Raw genomic sequence first — 16,840 nt, 5'->3', positions numbered from 1 at the left:
TTGTCATAGTCTCTGATGATAAAGAGGATGAGAAAAAAGGCTGATCAGCTGTAACTCAGTGAAATATACAAATATACATATATATGGGCAGAGCAGGAGACTGGTCCGACTGTTCAGACACCTGCCCATTAGAAGCTATATAGATGAAATAATTAGCTCAGAAAGAGGGGCCACACCACTGTTTTTACAAAGGACAAAAAACTACAGCAAAACCAAAGAAATGAGCCGGAGCATATGTTGGTTAGAGCATGCTCACAATGTGGCCACTTCACAGACAAAAAAACAAGTAAAAAAACAAATGGAGCATACAAGTAAATGAGTAAATATTTAGTAATAGAGTTGAGCGACTTTGGTCGGATCAGGTTTCATGAAACAAAATTTGTTTCAGATGAAACTAGTCCGACCAGGGCAAAAAACGTCGGAGTTTCGTCCGAAACCCGACCCCAATGCAAGTCATTGGGAAATAAAAGTCGGCATTGAGCGGATGACATTCATCCACTCAATGCCGACTTTTATTCCCCATTGACTTGCATTGGGGTCGGATTTCGGACGAAACTCGAACTTTTTTTGCCCTGGTCGGACCAGTTTCATCTGAAAAAAATTTTGTTTCATGAAACCCGATCCGACCAAAGTCGCTCAACTCTATCTAGTAATATTATATGCAAATAACAGAGGGTACGTAGTTTACTCTATTATGATCCCACCACCAAACGTGCACTCAATTTTTTTTTAAATATTTCATAGAATCATAAAATGTTAGAGTTGTAAGGGACCTCCAGGGTCATCGTGTAAAACCGCCTGCTCAGTCTATAACACCATAACCTGATTTAAACAATAGTCATTAAATCCTTCAATTCACCATTTGATCATCAAGAAACTACCGTAATTGAAACCTGCATTTCCCTTATGAAGACAACGTTGGCATAATTGTCAGCTAAAACAAATCGGGAGCAGAAGATGTAACACAGTAAAATATAGAAATGCCATAATCATACATATATATATATATACTGTATACCACCTTGGGTAAAGCAGTTTTGCATTACAGTTCATATCTCTAGTGACTTATATAAGTGCTGGTCTGGATAAACACATGGAATGATACTGCACCTGATTAGTGATATGTGACAGTTGTAGTCTGTTATCCCGGCTAATCCTGTAAGTGAGTGACTCAGACAATCTAGATATAGAACAAGGGAAAATAAACAGTGTCCCATTAACAGCAGGACTGCCTACTAAGAGGAGCAGTTATGTTAACAGTATATTAGGTTATATATAATAATATGTTTTATATCATCAGTTATATTAAAGGGAATCCGTCACCCATTTTTAGTGATATCATGTAAAGATATCATTCAATTGTGTGTCACATAAGGATTCTATTAGGACTTTTGATTCCCCCTGACCCCGTACCTTTGATGCATAAATACCTTTTTTATCTTGGTTGAGATGTAAGTAAATCGCAGCGGTCTGATCCGATGGGCGGGACTTATTCGCCTTCTCCCCCCCTCCTCGGCATATAATCGGTACTGCGCATGCGCCGGTATTTTTCAGCGTGATCTATGCCCCGGAAGTCTTCACATGCAGGACACACTCTTCCTGGACGCCACATGCATGCTGAAAAATACCAGTGCATGCGCAGTACCAATTTTATGCTTTGCCCACAGTTGGGCAAAGCATACTGCGCAAGCGCCGGAGGCCTTTTCAATGCGCAAGCGCAGAAGCACTACGTGAATGCAAGAAGAAGAATGAAGAAATGCGTAGAGCAAGACAGGGAGGGGGGGGGAGGTGAATAAGCCCCGCCCATAGGAGCGGACCGCGGCGATTTACATACATCTCAACCGAGATAAAAAAGGTATTTATGCATGAAAAGTCCGGGGTCAGGGGGGAATCAAAAGTCCTAATAGAATCCTTATGTGACACACAATTGAATGAGATCTTTACATGATATCACTAAAAATGGGTGACAGATTCCCTTTAACTGTTAGCACATGCTGAGAGTTGTAGTTTTGCAATAGTGCAAGAACCATGAGTTGAAGATCACATATCTTACAGGCTATGGACATATTTGAAATGAGAAATGTTTGTTACCTAGTTTGGTGATTTCTTTTATCTCATAATATTGCATTCCTTCATTCATTTTCAGAACTTCATCCAATTTCCAGATTTTTCTCCAATGGGAGTGTCTCTCCCTGTAATACAGGCTAGATGTGAGCTCTGTGTCTAATCAAGATGCTGAGGTTTTTCAGCAGCTAATGTAACAGCACAGCATCTATCCTACACTTATTTCCTCTTTGTGCACTTTCCTCCTTTTCTACAGCCTGTTTTTTATGCTCTCCCTGAGACTGTAAATGCTCCTTCTCCTCTCTCCTGAAGATCTGTGTACAATTCCCTTTCCTTTCACGCTGTTATATCTAACACTGAAAGAAGGGGAGCAGAGAGAGCCATCAGAGCCAGAATTGTAAAATTTTTGCAGATTATTCAGCTAGACAGAGGACTAACAGATGCTTAGCAGCAACAAAATAGTACAACTTTTTAATGAAGACCGTTTAGATTTTGAACTTTGTATTTAGGAAGTGAATGAACAAAAATAAATATTTTGTGAAAAGGTGTATTTTGCATTTAAAGGGGTTGTCCAGGTTTGGGGCTCAAGTGTGCAGTAATTCTATGAGGCTGCAGACTTGCAAATCCTCACAGAATGCAGAGTGCGTGCTGTGAGAATTCGCCGGCGCCAGCGCAATGAGCGGTTGATCATGTTTCTACAAGTATACAATTTGAATACTTCTGACCAGAATCTGACTTGTCTGGCCTTGCTCAATTCATTTTCATTGACCGCATATATGCAAATCACTTACAGTACATGCAATCTTTCGCCAGCTCCCAACCCCAAAGATTTATCCTAACAGTGTGCACTGTGCCCGCTGTGAGGATTGACAAGTCACAGACTTGAACCCCAAGCCTAGACAACCCCATTAAGGAGAGTTATATGTATGATGGTGTTTTCACAGTTTTGCCATATTTGCTGTATCATTTATTTCATATTTTTATTGTTATTATTATTATTCTGCACCTTAGTAAATGATATCATGTCAATATAAAATACTACATTCACACTTTACAGGTAGAAAAAAAGTAAAAAATGATGATGGATACATTTTTTTCAATTGTCTTATCTTATTCAGTTGACACAGTCAGAACACAAAAATGTTTCTATGTTCGATTTTTTTCATCAAGCTTGCATGGTATTTAGAGAAAATGTAAAACCATTAAAATGAATGGCAGCAGCTCTTATTTAGCATCCCTCCGCTCTGGCTAACACTCCAAGATATTCAGATGCCGTCATAGGGCATACAGGATAAAATTGTCTTTATGAGACAACTCCCTTAATTATGGAAATACAGATTTTACTCAATTCTTGGATTAGAGGAAAATATGGACTATTGGACTAAGCAGATAAATGATTATGGATTATATATGGTCACAGTCATTTAAAGGGGTTGTTCAGACACTGCCATATTCTCTCTTGCACATCCCATGGAATCCTAGAATCCTAGAATGTTATAGTTGGAAAGGACCCCCAGGGTCAGTGTCCAACCCCCTGCTCAATGCAGGATTCACTAAACCATCTCAGCGAGATGTCTGTCCAGCCTCTGTCTGAAGACTTCCATTGCAGGAGAACTCACCATCTCTCGTGGCAGCCTGTTACACTCATTGATCACCCTCACTGTCAAGAGATTTTTTCTAATATCTAATCTGTATCTCTTCCCATTCAGTTTCATCCCATTGCTTCTCGTGTTTCCACGTGCAAATGAGAATAATGATGATCCCTTAATCTGTGACAGCCCTTCAGATATTTGTAGACAGCTATTAAGTCTCCTCTTTGTCTTCATTTTTGCAAGCTGAACATTCCCAGATCCCTTAACCGTTCCTCGTAGGACATACTTTGCAGTCCGCTCACCATCCCGGTCACTCTTCTCTGAACTTGCTCCAGTTTGTTGATGTCTTTTTTAAAATGTGGTGACCAGAACTGGACACAGTATTCCAGATGAGGCCTGAACAAGGAGGAGTAGAGGCAGATAATTACTTCACATGAAATAGCCTCTATGCTTCTCTTAATACATCCTAGAACTGTGTTCTCCTTTTTTGCTGCTGCATCACACTGTTCACTCATGAGCCGTCTGTGATCTATTAGTATACCCAAGTCTTTTTCACACCTGCCATTGCTTAGTTCTATTCCTCCCATTCTGTAGATGTAATTTTCCTTTTTAATTTCCCAAACGTAGAATCTTGCATTTCTCCGTTAAATACCATTCTATTGACATGAGTGGCGCTGTTCATAGAAAACAAAAGTTATCTTTTCATATACAACTACGCCATTAAGCATCTCTTCACATACAGTAGATGTCAACTGCATTGCTTGTCTTTCTATCCTCATAATTACTGAAGTCTGCACTTACTAATCTTCAGTGCATTTGACATTATAACTTATGGAAAACTTTAGGTTTATGCTATTGATGGGAACCTTGTCCTATATATCCACCCCTACGGCAGCCTGAGAACATAACTCAACGTGATGATGACCTGAGATATCACAATGAGTGCTGAAGTGTTACTGAGCACAGATAGCCCCTCGTCCCTGGCACCCAGGAGGGAGAGGAATGTGTTATATTTAAAGAGATGTGAGATTACAAAGGACTATGAGACAATAGCAGAACATGAAAATAAACTTGACATTTAGGCAGCTGTCGGCTCGTTCCTTTGCTCTGAACATTCTGATGGTACTCTAAGATTTTCAGATTTCTTTAATGACAAATTCAGATCCCTTTCCAAAGATGCCTAGGACAATAAATAATGGCGCGTCTGGATCCCATTGGGAATTGTTAAATATAGAGTTATTGCTGTTTATGTTGGAGCAGAGGTAACCCCACTGAGATTTAACCAGTGACATAGGAAGAGCATTCCAGGGCTGTTTTTACTATAAACTTTCCCACTTGTATCTGGATCCCATGACTTCCATCTTACTCCTGCGCTGCTCACGAGCTGAATGATAGGCTGCAAAAAAAAAGTCTTCCTCATCTATAATTATGGCCCCGCTATATAGTTCTGATCCATTAAAAGAACATGTTCATCTAGGAATTTCATTCATTTCTATAGAAGTCATTAACTCTTTAACACATATTGATAAACATATTGTTAAAAAAGCTCTCCTCCCAAAAAAGCTTTTATCTTCTTAAATACACTGCAGTCATCATATTATATAGCACTGTGCACTTACAATTGCTCATTTTACTCTTCTTCCCAGTTAATTCTTCTCTGTTCCATTATTTCTATGACATCACGTGATTAAAAACAACCTTATTGAATCCTTCTAAGCTCTATGTAGAAACAGAAAGCCTATTTTCCCTGCATGAGTCATCATTAGAACTACAATTTTACTTCACTGCAAAGTTCCTATGACCTATGTTTTACAAAAGACTCATAGGTAGTAAAAGAATCAGTATCCTCTATCCTATGAGAGTGTTCTACTGTAGACAGTCGCTATTCTGGGCAAAGGTCAGAGGTGGACATATCATTGGTGCAACCTCTGCAGCTGCACAGGGGCCCAATTGGCAAGGGGGCCACTAACACCTCCAAAGAAGGTGGAATTTTGCATTATGGGCCCATATACTGTTTCTGCACACGGGCCCCCTTCTGTCTGTGAGCTGTAACCATCACATAAAATAAATGATGATTTCTGTGTTATTTAAAGGGAATCTGTTAGTTGGATCAACCCTCCTAAGCCATCTATATGGGCTCTAGAGGCAGATTCTCAAGGAGATCTATGTCCGGCCCATAGATCTTAACAGCTCATTTACTTGTTAATAAAACCAGGATTTCTCTGGCATAAGAAATCGGATCGCAGATATCAAGGTATCATTTTATTCAGCTTCTTATGACCTGCATACCCATATAAATGGCATAGGGGAACGATTCTACTGACAGATTCCCTTTAAAGAGGTGATATCTGTAATTTGTACGCTACTTGTAATGAGTAAACACTGCAAAATTTAACCCCTTAACCCCCAGGCCATTTTCCATATTTGCGTTTTCGTTTTTTGCTCCCCTTCTTCCCAGAACCATAACATTTTTAGGTCAAAATTGCCATGTGAGGCCTTGTTTTTTTGCAGGACAAGTTGTACTTTTGAATGACATGATTGGTTTTAACATATCATGTACTGGAAAACAGGAACAAATTCAAGTGCAGTGAAATTGCAAAAATAGTGCAATTCCACACTTTTTTTTACCATGTTCACTAAATGCTAAAACTGACCTACCATTATGACTCTCCAGGTCATTACAGGTTCATAGACACCAAAATGTCTAGGTTCCTTTTTATTTAAGTGGTAAAAAAAATCCAAACTTTGTTAAAAAAAAAAAAAAAAAAAAAAGCGCTATTTTCCGATAACCGTAGTGTCTCTATTTTTCGTGATCTCGGGTTGGGTGAGGGCTTATTTTTTGCGCACCAAGCTGACATTTTTATTGATACCATTTTGGTTTATATACGATCTTTTGATCGCCGTTATTGCATTTTACTGCAATGTAGTGGCGACCAAAAAAACATAATTCTGGCTGTTTTAATTTTTTTCTCGTTACGACGTTTACCGATCAGGTTAATTATTTTTTTATATTGATAGATCGGGTGATTCTGAAAGCGGCAATACCAAATATTTCGTATGTTTGATATTTTTCTATCATTTTATTTTGAATGGGGCGAAAGGGGGGTGATTTGAACTTTTTTTTTTTTATTTAATATTTAAAAAAAATTTTTTTTTTTTTCTTGTTTATTTTTTGCATGCTTCAATAGTCTCCATGGGAGACTAGAAGCTGCAGTTGGCCGATTGGCTCTGTTACATACAGGTGATGATCAGATCGCCTGTATGTAGCAGAAATGCTCACTTGCTCTGAGCGCCGTCCACCGGGCGGCGCTAATAGCAATCTGGCTATGACAACCACAGAGGCCTGCTGTAGACCTCTCGTTGTTGTGCCAACCCATTGGTGACCTGTGATCCGTGATGGGGTCACCAATTGGGTGGGATTTCCGGCGCACTTGCCGGAAGCATGAGTTAAGAGATTCACAGCTGCATTTAACGAGTTAACAGCCTCGGTTGGATCGTGATTCCACTTGCGGCTGTTAGAGGCACCTGTCAGCTGTTCAAAACAGCTGACATGTGTCGGGAAAGATGTGGGCTCAGCGCTGGAGCCCACATCAAAGGGAGGGATACCGACATGGGCGTACTATTATCCAATGTCAGAAAGGGGTTAAACATCTATATTTTATTAAAGATTCTAATATAGATATAGATCTGACATTGTGATGCCCGCCAAGTTTTAATGGGTGCTATTCTGGGATATTACCACACATGAGTTTAAACTCTGTTTTTTCTACTATCATCTGAATGCAGTGACCCCAATCTTACTCCAGTGTCCAATAATCTTATTATACTTCTGTATTTTTTTATGTGTTTGTCCCGTCTGTTCTAGATTTAATACCAGGATATTGTTAGATAGCGGGAGCCTACTCTAAATAGACCAATAACTGAGCTCTGCTGGCATTTTATGGCCTGAAAAAGAGAAATAATATTTATGTGCAGCTTCATGTTACATTCTTCATTCCTGGAACAACAAGAAACCCTTATCACAAAAGCTGGTAAATTTCAGAAATAGAACCATATCCAGAGGCTTTACACATAACACACATATAAATTGGTTTGACCATTGCCCAATTTCAGGGAACAGCTGGGAGACATCTCCCCACCGTTGCCCGATGTTCACTAACCAGTACTCCGCCGCCTCCAATCATCAAGACAATTAGGCAATTTGCTGACAAGTGATGGGGGTGGAGATAAGGTGAACAATCTCCCACCTGCTCTATGGTTGCCCACAAAAAAAAACAGCCTTGAAAATTGCTGATTAACCCCTCTCAACACATAGTGTGCTGGAGCAAACATCTGGGTTTTAAATCACTGAAGTTAATAGCCTCAGTGAAACATATCTCCCCTCCAGCACTCTGCCAGTGACTTTGTTACAATATATACTCTGGCACAGTCACTGCCAAGCTTCCCAATAACCCATGAAAAACTAGCTGTCACCACCAATCTTTTATACAGTCTGATTGGATACCCGACAGGTACAGTATGGCTTCAGGGGTGTGGTTTACAGAGCAAGAGGAACAGAGCTATAAAATTGTTTTTATATAATTCAGAAAAGTAGGGAATTTTTATAAAAAAATATACAAAGATAATACAAAATGGGAACGAAACAATATGGTATATATAATCACATGTAATAAAAGGGATAATAAAAGAAAAATTACTAAGCCTGTGTAACAGACAAGGCTCAGAGCTTAGCGAAGGGAAGCAGTCCTCTACATGTATGAATGTTAGGCTCACCTAGTGAAGTGGATCCACTAATCTCCAGGTCTGGATGGGAACATGGGTCTCAGGCGTTGATGCAGCAGGCAGAAAGGCACGTGTTCAGTGAGGACTTGGCACACAGGAAACCACAAGAGGACAGGTACAGAGAGGACACGGGCAAGTTTGAAGCCACAATTTAGGAAGGCATAGTAATAACAGATATGAGCAGGAATAAAGGTTCAATATGAACAGACTCCAACAAGAATGTTGTAGTTTACTGCAACTAAGAAGTGAATCCAGGAGATGGGTTGACCAATAAATCAATAAATCAGGTGTGATACAGGGTCACAGAGGGTGAACACAATATGAGCTGAAGATGAAACACACCAAACAAACTGAACGCTTAGTCTTTATCCTAAAACACAGATGTGTGTCTTAATGAGTCTTAAATAGGCCTAGGTAAATTACATGCTTGCAACTGGGTCGCCCTCCCAGGGCTGTGGGGTACTCGGTACCGGGCCGGTGTCAGCGGGATGTGTCACAGCGGCAGTGACCCGGTCCGTGGCCCTGGGCGCCCAAGTAATGGCGGAAATTGAATGGTGGAATGTAGTTAATTGAATGAATAGTTCGTGACGCCACCTGTGGTGTTTAGCAAGTGAGATGTTAAGCCGACGCTGCATGCAGATCCTCTGGGACTGGTGGTGTGTTGCAGCCAAGATGATGAAGCTCCCCATAGGTGGAGCTGTAGTCCCAGGGCAGTGTAGACGTAGGGGTAGAGGAGAGGCACAGGCGGTGTAGAAGCTGGTACCCAGATGTAGTGGTACAGGGTGTGTTGGCGCAGGAATAAATGGAGGACACCAGGGCTTGTAGTTCCAATGCTTTACTCACAGTCTGTAGTACACACAGGTGCCTGACTCCGTGCTGTGTCCTCCGGGTCAGGGACTCAGTCAACCTCCAGGTCAGATGGAATGCTCCCTTCCAACACTCCGCCAACATTTGCCTTTCTGACCGTCTCCTCTTATAGCGCCTTTAAGTGAAGCACTCCTAGTACTGAGTAACACTAGAGTGCCTCCTGACAGATGTTCCCAAGAACTTTCCTTGTACGGCAGACAGCTGTAGCCTGCTTCGGGGACTCCTTGCTCCTGAGTCCTGGCTCACTATCAAAGTTGCTGTTGTGCCCCCAAGTCTGAGATGGGAGTAGTGCATTTACAGCCCACTACTTCTCTGGTGTCTGCTGCAGGACCATTAGTATCCATACAATCTCAGGGACCGGGCCCCGGCCTTGCGCTTAGAACTTCTAGGCAGGGTTGTCTCCTAACCCACATCCTCTGTTCCCTTTTACTCCTACGTTCCGTACTAGTCTTTCCTTCTTATGGAAGATCAGGTTTCTGTTCAATATCTTTCTCCTTCTTTCCTTTCCCGTGCCAGCAGACCTAGGTCACTGAGATCTGCTGCAGCACCTCCTTCCTCCATCCCTCTCCCAGGGATCTTCTCTCCTCACTCACTCCTCTGAACTGAACTGACTCACTGACTCTGTACTGTAGCCTGAAGAAGAGGTGCGGTTTGTCTCCTCCAAACGCGTAGTTTTTGTAGTACATTTAATAAAGAACTTGAAAGATTTATATGGATTTCTGAAGAATTCGTGTCACTGTAGCAGCGCGGTTGCTCAGAAGTGCTTTTTTTTTTTTGATCCTCAACTTGTGACTGACTGACTGACTGAAATTCTAAACCTTCCCGCTCTTTTATGTTTTCTAACTCCACCCGGCCTCCCAGCACATTTCGTGTTCCAAGCAGGGAGTCACCAAAGGTGCTCTGCTACACTCCAAGCAGGGAGCCGCAATGTGGCTTTGCTGAACTACTGTGTTGTGTGGGATGCAAGTGTTGGAGCGTGGTCAGGAGCCTCCAACCTACCTGGATGGTGGGGCACCACACCTCAGGAGGAGGTGCAGTACCTCTGTGGCAACTGAACCCTCAGGGGCGCCACTCAACTTACAAACTCCAATGTGGAGTAAACCAGAGGGCAGCGGACCCAGCAGAAGGAAGAGGAGCCCGGGGTACCAGGGACAGGTGCATAACAGCGAACTTTATAGGAAGGCATTCCAATCAATATAGATTGTCTGATCTTTGCGCCTTTGACCATCATCTTAGCTCATCTTTATACCTTCCACTACTATATAACATATGACAGCATTATCATATGGAAATACTGTGTTTGAGGAACTGAATGATATTCTTAATCTACAGGTGAACATCTGTCAAAATGTCCGATACAGAAGAAGTGGACTATGAGTAAGCCATACATACAGCTGTCATGCTCTTTACCTACCAAGTTTACGCTGTACCAGCTTTCTTAGCCAATCAGAGGCTGCTTAATTAGCATACAAAACTATAAACCTTTTTTTCCAAATAATATTAAGGAGGACCTGTCTCTTGGTACTAATACGTATTTTTTACCTTACATTTTCCGGAATCTGGCATGCCACAGTTTTTCTTTTGTTCCTGCGCGTCTCCATTCCTAAGCTATTGTCTTCTTTTCCTTCTTTTCCTTGTACATAAATTGTCTTTTTTAGCCAAGTGGGTGTGATCCTCAACTTTTCTGTATGGAAGTCTTCTTGAGGAACACGACCAGTTGGGTAAAAACACTAGATTTATATACAGGAAAGAGAAGGCCATATCTCAAGAACGGGGAGGCTCAGAAATAAAAAAAATATCCAAATCCAGATTCCTGAGAACAGCATCATTTACACCAGGTAATAAATGACACATTTACGACAAGCGACAGGTTCATTTTAAACTTGTTTTTCCATAGTCAAAATATATGACCTATTAACCAGATAGAGTTGTGGGAAGATCACCTTAACATCTACTTATTAATGAACTAATATCTATTTAATAAGCATGGATCATAGGTTGATCATGGGCTCGTCAGGTAACGGATGTTACCATTGCTCGTCCTTTGCATCTACTGTACGCATGGTCACTAATCTAATATTATTATTACATTGTGATGACCACTGCTTTATAAAACTGTCCTGTTTCTGTATTTTTCTTTCCGTTCTCACTTGTCAATGGGTAACCTGTCGCACTCCGCAGGGAGCAGCAGGAAGGTAAGACTTTCTAATGTTATATATTGGTCAAAAAAGGTTTAATATGATATACAGTGGCTTGCAACAGTATTCACCCCCTTATCACTTTCCATGTTTTGCTACTTCGCAACCTGGAATTTCACTGTTATTTGGAGGGTGTGCATCAGTTCATGTAACGAACATGATAACAACTGTAAAGATTTTAATTAATGTCCTTGGAAGGGGTGACCGCGTGTTAACAGTTTACTTTTATCAATTAACAACATACAAAGTGAATGAACAAAAGAGAATTAATTAATATTTATTCATTTGCATGCCTTCAAAAGAGCATCAAGTCTTCTTTGTACACTTGCATACAGTTTTTGAATGAGTCCGAAAATTAGGTTTTTCCAAACATCTTAGAGAACTGACTACTAATCCTTATGCAAGCCGACATACACAGAAGATCTGTGGTTACTTCTCCAAGATGTTTGGAAAAACCTCCTGTTTCCGGTGCCTTAAAAAACTGTATGCAAGTGTACAGTGGCGTAACTACAAAGATAAGGGGCCTGGTACGAACTTTCAAATGGGGTCCCCCATGCCAAAATATTTTCCACCCAAATTCACATTTTTCCTATTCATTTCGCACACTATAGCTTTGTTGCAATGTTGTATAGTCTGACCTAATACTGCCCTGTAATCGCTGAGAAAAGTGATTTTATAACTTACATGTCCCTGTGCTAATTAGGGTGATGTCTTTGGAAATGCAGACACTCTGGATGTTCATGTCCTCCATCTCTCCAATTCCAAGAGCACTCCCGGTGTTTGAAATCGGTGTGCTGTTTCTTCCTGGTGTGACGCTGCAACGCGTCATTTCCGGTCCTGTGCAGTGTGGGGGTGTATTGGGTGTACCTGTCGGCTCCAGAGCATGCGCACTGCACATTCTGAAGCTGGCGAGTACACCCAATACTCCCCCACAATACACAAGACCGGAAATTACATGGAAGAAACAGCAGACAGATTTCAAACACCGGTAGTGCACCTGGAATTGGAGCGAGGAAGGACACGTATGCCCAGAGCTGGGCACAGAGGTGTATCTAGGCTTTCTTGCACCCGAGGCAAGAATTCAGTTTGACGCCCCCCCCCCCCCCAGCACACATGCAATTTGCACACTTAGTCATGTACCGACAAGCTGCTCTTCTTAATGCTCTCAATGTTCAGTGAAAATCTGAGAGAAGCAAGAAGAGAAGCTCGTTGTCACAGGACTAGAAGTATGAAAATCACATATGAGTGAAGCGTCCATGTGATGACACTGGAACCTGCAGAGCTGAATCCTGACATTGCAGCTTCTGAATTCTCACAACGAATGCACTGCACACTTTTAGGATTCTCCCTTGCTGATGGACAGTCATGTCATCACAAGTATGTGATTTATATACTTCTGACCACATTCTGACTAGACGTGCCCGGCCTCGTTCTGTTCATTTTCATTGAGTGAGGCCACACATGTCTAGTCAGCATGTGACTGCAGGTATGTAAATCGCCAACACCAGAGAATCCTGACAGTGTGCAGTGAGCACTGTGAGAATTCAGAAGTCTGCAGTCACATAGAGTGACTGCAGACTCATCACAAACCTGGACAACCCCTTTAATGTTCCTAACATAAAGACATGAGAATTATTCAGTATCACAAATAACATTTACATCCAGGTACCTTATAGATGTCATCGTCTCTGCAGTCGTTCTTCTTATTTTTTTCATCTTGTCCAGATCCCATAATGAGTTTTCTCATCCACAGCCATCTCTGCAGACATCCATCTTCTCTGTTCTTCTGCAGCAAATCTTCACATGACACCCTTAAAGACAGAAGTGTCATTATAATACTTCTTAACAAAAAATTTCCCCTCACTATATTGTCTGCACAAAATATGACTCCCACACTGTCCCTCTTATGGTACATGCTCCTCACACTGACCTCTTGTCACGTGCCCCGTCCTGTGTGACACAGCCAGCGGGCCGGTAACTAATACAGCAGGACACGGCACGTGTAATTGTCCAGTGTGACGCGGCCCACAGCCAGCGGGCCGGTAATTAATACAGCAGGACACGGCACGTGTAATTGTCCAGTGTGACGCGGCACAGGGGATAGCTGGGTGGTGCAGGCACTGGCCCCACCGCTGTACTAACACCAACATGAGGAAAAGTGACAAGCAGGGAAACACTTAGCTTTGCTCTGATGCACTTGCTCCAGGAAACAGAGTCCAACACCTGAGTGCATCTTCCTCCCACCGTGTCCAACACCTGGGTGCAGCTGTCCAGCGACGGAGTCCAGCACCTGAGTGCAGCTGTCCAGCAACGGAGTCCAACACCTGAGTGCAGCTGTCCCGCAACGGAGTCCAGCACCTGAGTGCAGCTGTCCAGCAACGGAGTCCAGCACCTGAGTGCAGCTGTCCAGCAAAAGAGTCCAGCAACTGAGTGCAGCTTTACATCATAGCTGCCACTCCACCAAGCTTTGCAAGAATTCTTCACTGACACCATAGCTGCCACTCCACCATGCTTTACATGAACTCCTCGCTGACACCATAGCTGCCACTCCAGGACTCTGACTGAGCTATCCAGGACTCTCCTCAGTTCCTTCCTTCACCCAGCATGGTTGGAAAAGACCAACAATATCACCGTCAGTGAGCACAACTGACACACCTTTATTGAGTAAACACACCTGTTAGTGATTCACGTGCAATTACACTAACCACCACCGGGGGCAAAACTATCTCTAAAAACACCAGTGCAATGACCATACTGGCCACCGGGGAAAGCTATCTCTAAGCACAAAGCTTAGAGAGAGGAAAAAAAAAGGTTACCAGTGCTCTTATCTGACATGATCCCGCATGGATCATGACACCTCTCCTTTCTATACTGGCTCCCTCTGCACACTGTCCTCTAACACTGTGTCCTCCCTATAGGGCCTAGTCTCTACACTGTACTTTGTCATCACACTCCACCTCCTTGGTATACTGTCCCCTCCTGGCTGTACCCTTACACTGTCTTACACTGTCTCCCCATGCTTTTCTGTGCCGACGCACTTTTCTCCCTCCACACTGTCTCCTCACACTATTCCCCTCCCTCCTTATACTTTCTCCTCTCACATCCCCCCTGTTCACCATACTGTCTCCTCATATATTTACCCCCTCACTTTCTATACTGTTTGCTCACACATACCCCTCACACATGCTCCCACTGTGTCTGCACACATCCTATCACCTTCACTCCCCATACTGTGTCCACATACATTTTTCACATTTCACGTTCACTTCCCATACTGTCTGCACCCATTCCCACTCACCATACTGTATCTGCATCCATTCCCCCATACTGTTTCCTCATACATGCCCCCCATTCCCCCATACTGTTTCCTCGTACATAGCCCATTCCCCAGCATTGTTTCCTCATACATGCCCCCCATTCCCCTGTACTGCTTCCTCATACATGCCCAGCATCTCCCTCTTTGCTCCTCATTTTGTGTCCTGAAATCTCCCCACACACATTAAATCCCCCATCCCCACTCCAAATCTCCCCACACACATTAAATCCCCCATCCCCACTGCAAATCTCCCCACACACATTAAATCCCCCATCCCCACTCCAAAACTCCCCACACACATTAAATCCTCCATCCCCACTCGAAATCCCCCATCCCCACTCCAAAACTCTCCACACACATTAAATCCCCCATCCCCACTCCAAATCCCCCATACCCACTCCAAATCTCCCCACACACATTAAATCCCCCATCCCCACTCCAAAACTCCCCACACACATTAAATCCCCCATCCCCACTCCAAATCTCCCCACACACATTAAATCCCCCATCCCCACTCCAAAACTCCCCACACACATTAAATCCTCCATCCCCACTCGAAATCCCCCATCCCCACTCCAAAACTCTCCACACACATTAAATCCCCCATCCCCACTCCAAATCCCCCATACCCACTCCAAATCTCCCCACACATTAAATCCTCCCTTCCCCACTTTAAATCTCCACACACACATTAAACACCCCATGACTGACCAGTACCCCAACGCACGTTTCACATGTAGCTTCGTTAGGGAGTACTGGGACAGTGTGCCTATAAATACATATAGATGGTAGAGAAAGTTTTACACCTTTTCATTCGAATGTAATAAATCCTTGCTCACCGACAGAACCGCTCGAAGCTCCTTGTTCTCCAGCTCTAATTGGGCAAGTCTCTCCTGAATATTATAGGTCTGATCCTCATCTACTTGAATGGCTTTTCTCATCACTTCCCCCATGGAACAGATTCTGTCCATATAACTTTCTATTTCAGAGGAGTAGGTCTCATGAGCTCCCAGCACTGGCTCTGTTGGGACAGGCTTTTTATTTGCTATTAGCTGTAGCATCTGCCTCCTGTATTTGCTGTGTATCAGTTCTAGTGCATACTAATGTTCCTCCAAAGACAACCAGAGCTCTTTATTTTCCTGCTGTAGGTCTCTAATCTGAGTGTTTTTCTGACATAATAGCACATGAGGTTTGTATTTTGAGGTGTCCTTTATTTCTGCCAAGTCTTCTTGATACTTTTCTGGCAGAGTCTTTCCAATCTCCTTCATGGCTTCAACATGCTTATATAGCAAGCTGGACTGTTCAATTAGGGATTTTTTCAGCGTTGTCATGATCCTTAAGTCTCTCTAAGAGAGTCTTGGCATTCTGTAAGATCTTGTCAATGGGGTATGCCATGGCTGCAACTGCCAAACCTGCCCGACCGGCACTCCACTGTCCCAGTAACTTCCGCCTCCAGTCACCGGAAGTTACAAGCAAGCGCTTGTAGCCCACGTGCTTCAGCACTGTGTCTGTGCTGCGTGCCCATCGCCTGTCATTCACCGTTGTCAACTTCATCGGACATCCCACCACGCAAGTGAGCGAGGCAAGTGCCCCAATTGGACATCGGGCAGGAGTAGGGAGAGGTCAATGACATGGCAGACACGGACCGAAGCGCCAACCACCACCATCACTACCAGTGCCCTGCGCAAACAGGGATCCCACGGCGCATGTCATCGAGGCGGGAATCCCCCTATTGGACATCAGGCAGGGGGAGGGAGAAGCCGATGACTCAGCAACAGCGTACCTCATCATTTACCTGGGCGCACACATGCCACCCACCACGCATCACTTTGCATCAGGCAAAAGGGAGTTCCAATAGGGTACCGGGCGAGGAGAGTCAAGAATGCGCGTGCACCCATGATGAGTGGGGAATCACCATTTTCTCAAAGAGCAATTTAGTGAAACAGACAGGAGCCGGCTGCTTCTTTGTTGGACTGGGTGGGCCCCTAATCACTCCAGGCCCCGTCACAGCTGCTACTCCT

General features: G+C 43.3%; 1 long non-coding RNA gene and 1 pseudogene across 1 annotated transcript; both read right to left on the bottom strand.

Annotated features, from left to right (window-relative positions):
• Positions 1 to 1,078: 1,078 nt before the first annotated feature.
• LOC141084963 (uncharacterized) lies at positions 1,079 to 14,151 on the bottom strand. The gene is made up of 3 exons (XR_012231188.1): positions 13,173 to 14,151; positions 2,092 to 2,192; positions 1,079 to 1,180 (listed from the first exon to the last, which is right to left on the bottom strand). It is a non-coding gene; the product is annotated as an uncharacterized lncRNA (long non-coding RNA).
• A 1,374-nt stretch (positions 14,152 to 15,525) lies between these two features.
• On the bottom strand, positions 15,526 to 16,263 carry LOC141084962 (suppressor of IKBKE 1 pseudogene; annotated as a pseudogene).
• Positions 16,264 to 16,840: the final 577 nt, after the last annotated feature.

This window comes from Dendrobates tinctorius, unplaced genomic scaffold, assembly GCF_039654945.1.
Source record: "Dendrobates tinctorius isolate UK_male_01 unplaced genomic scaffold, ASM3965494v1 ptg000028l, whole genome shotgun sequence".
NCBI lineage: Eukaryota > Metazoa > Chordata > Amphibia > Anura > Dendrobatidae > Dendrobates > Dendrobates tinctorius.
The sequence above is the reverse complement of the archived record's forward strand: the minus strand, read 5'-3'. Positions and strand labels throughout refer to the sequence as shown.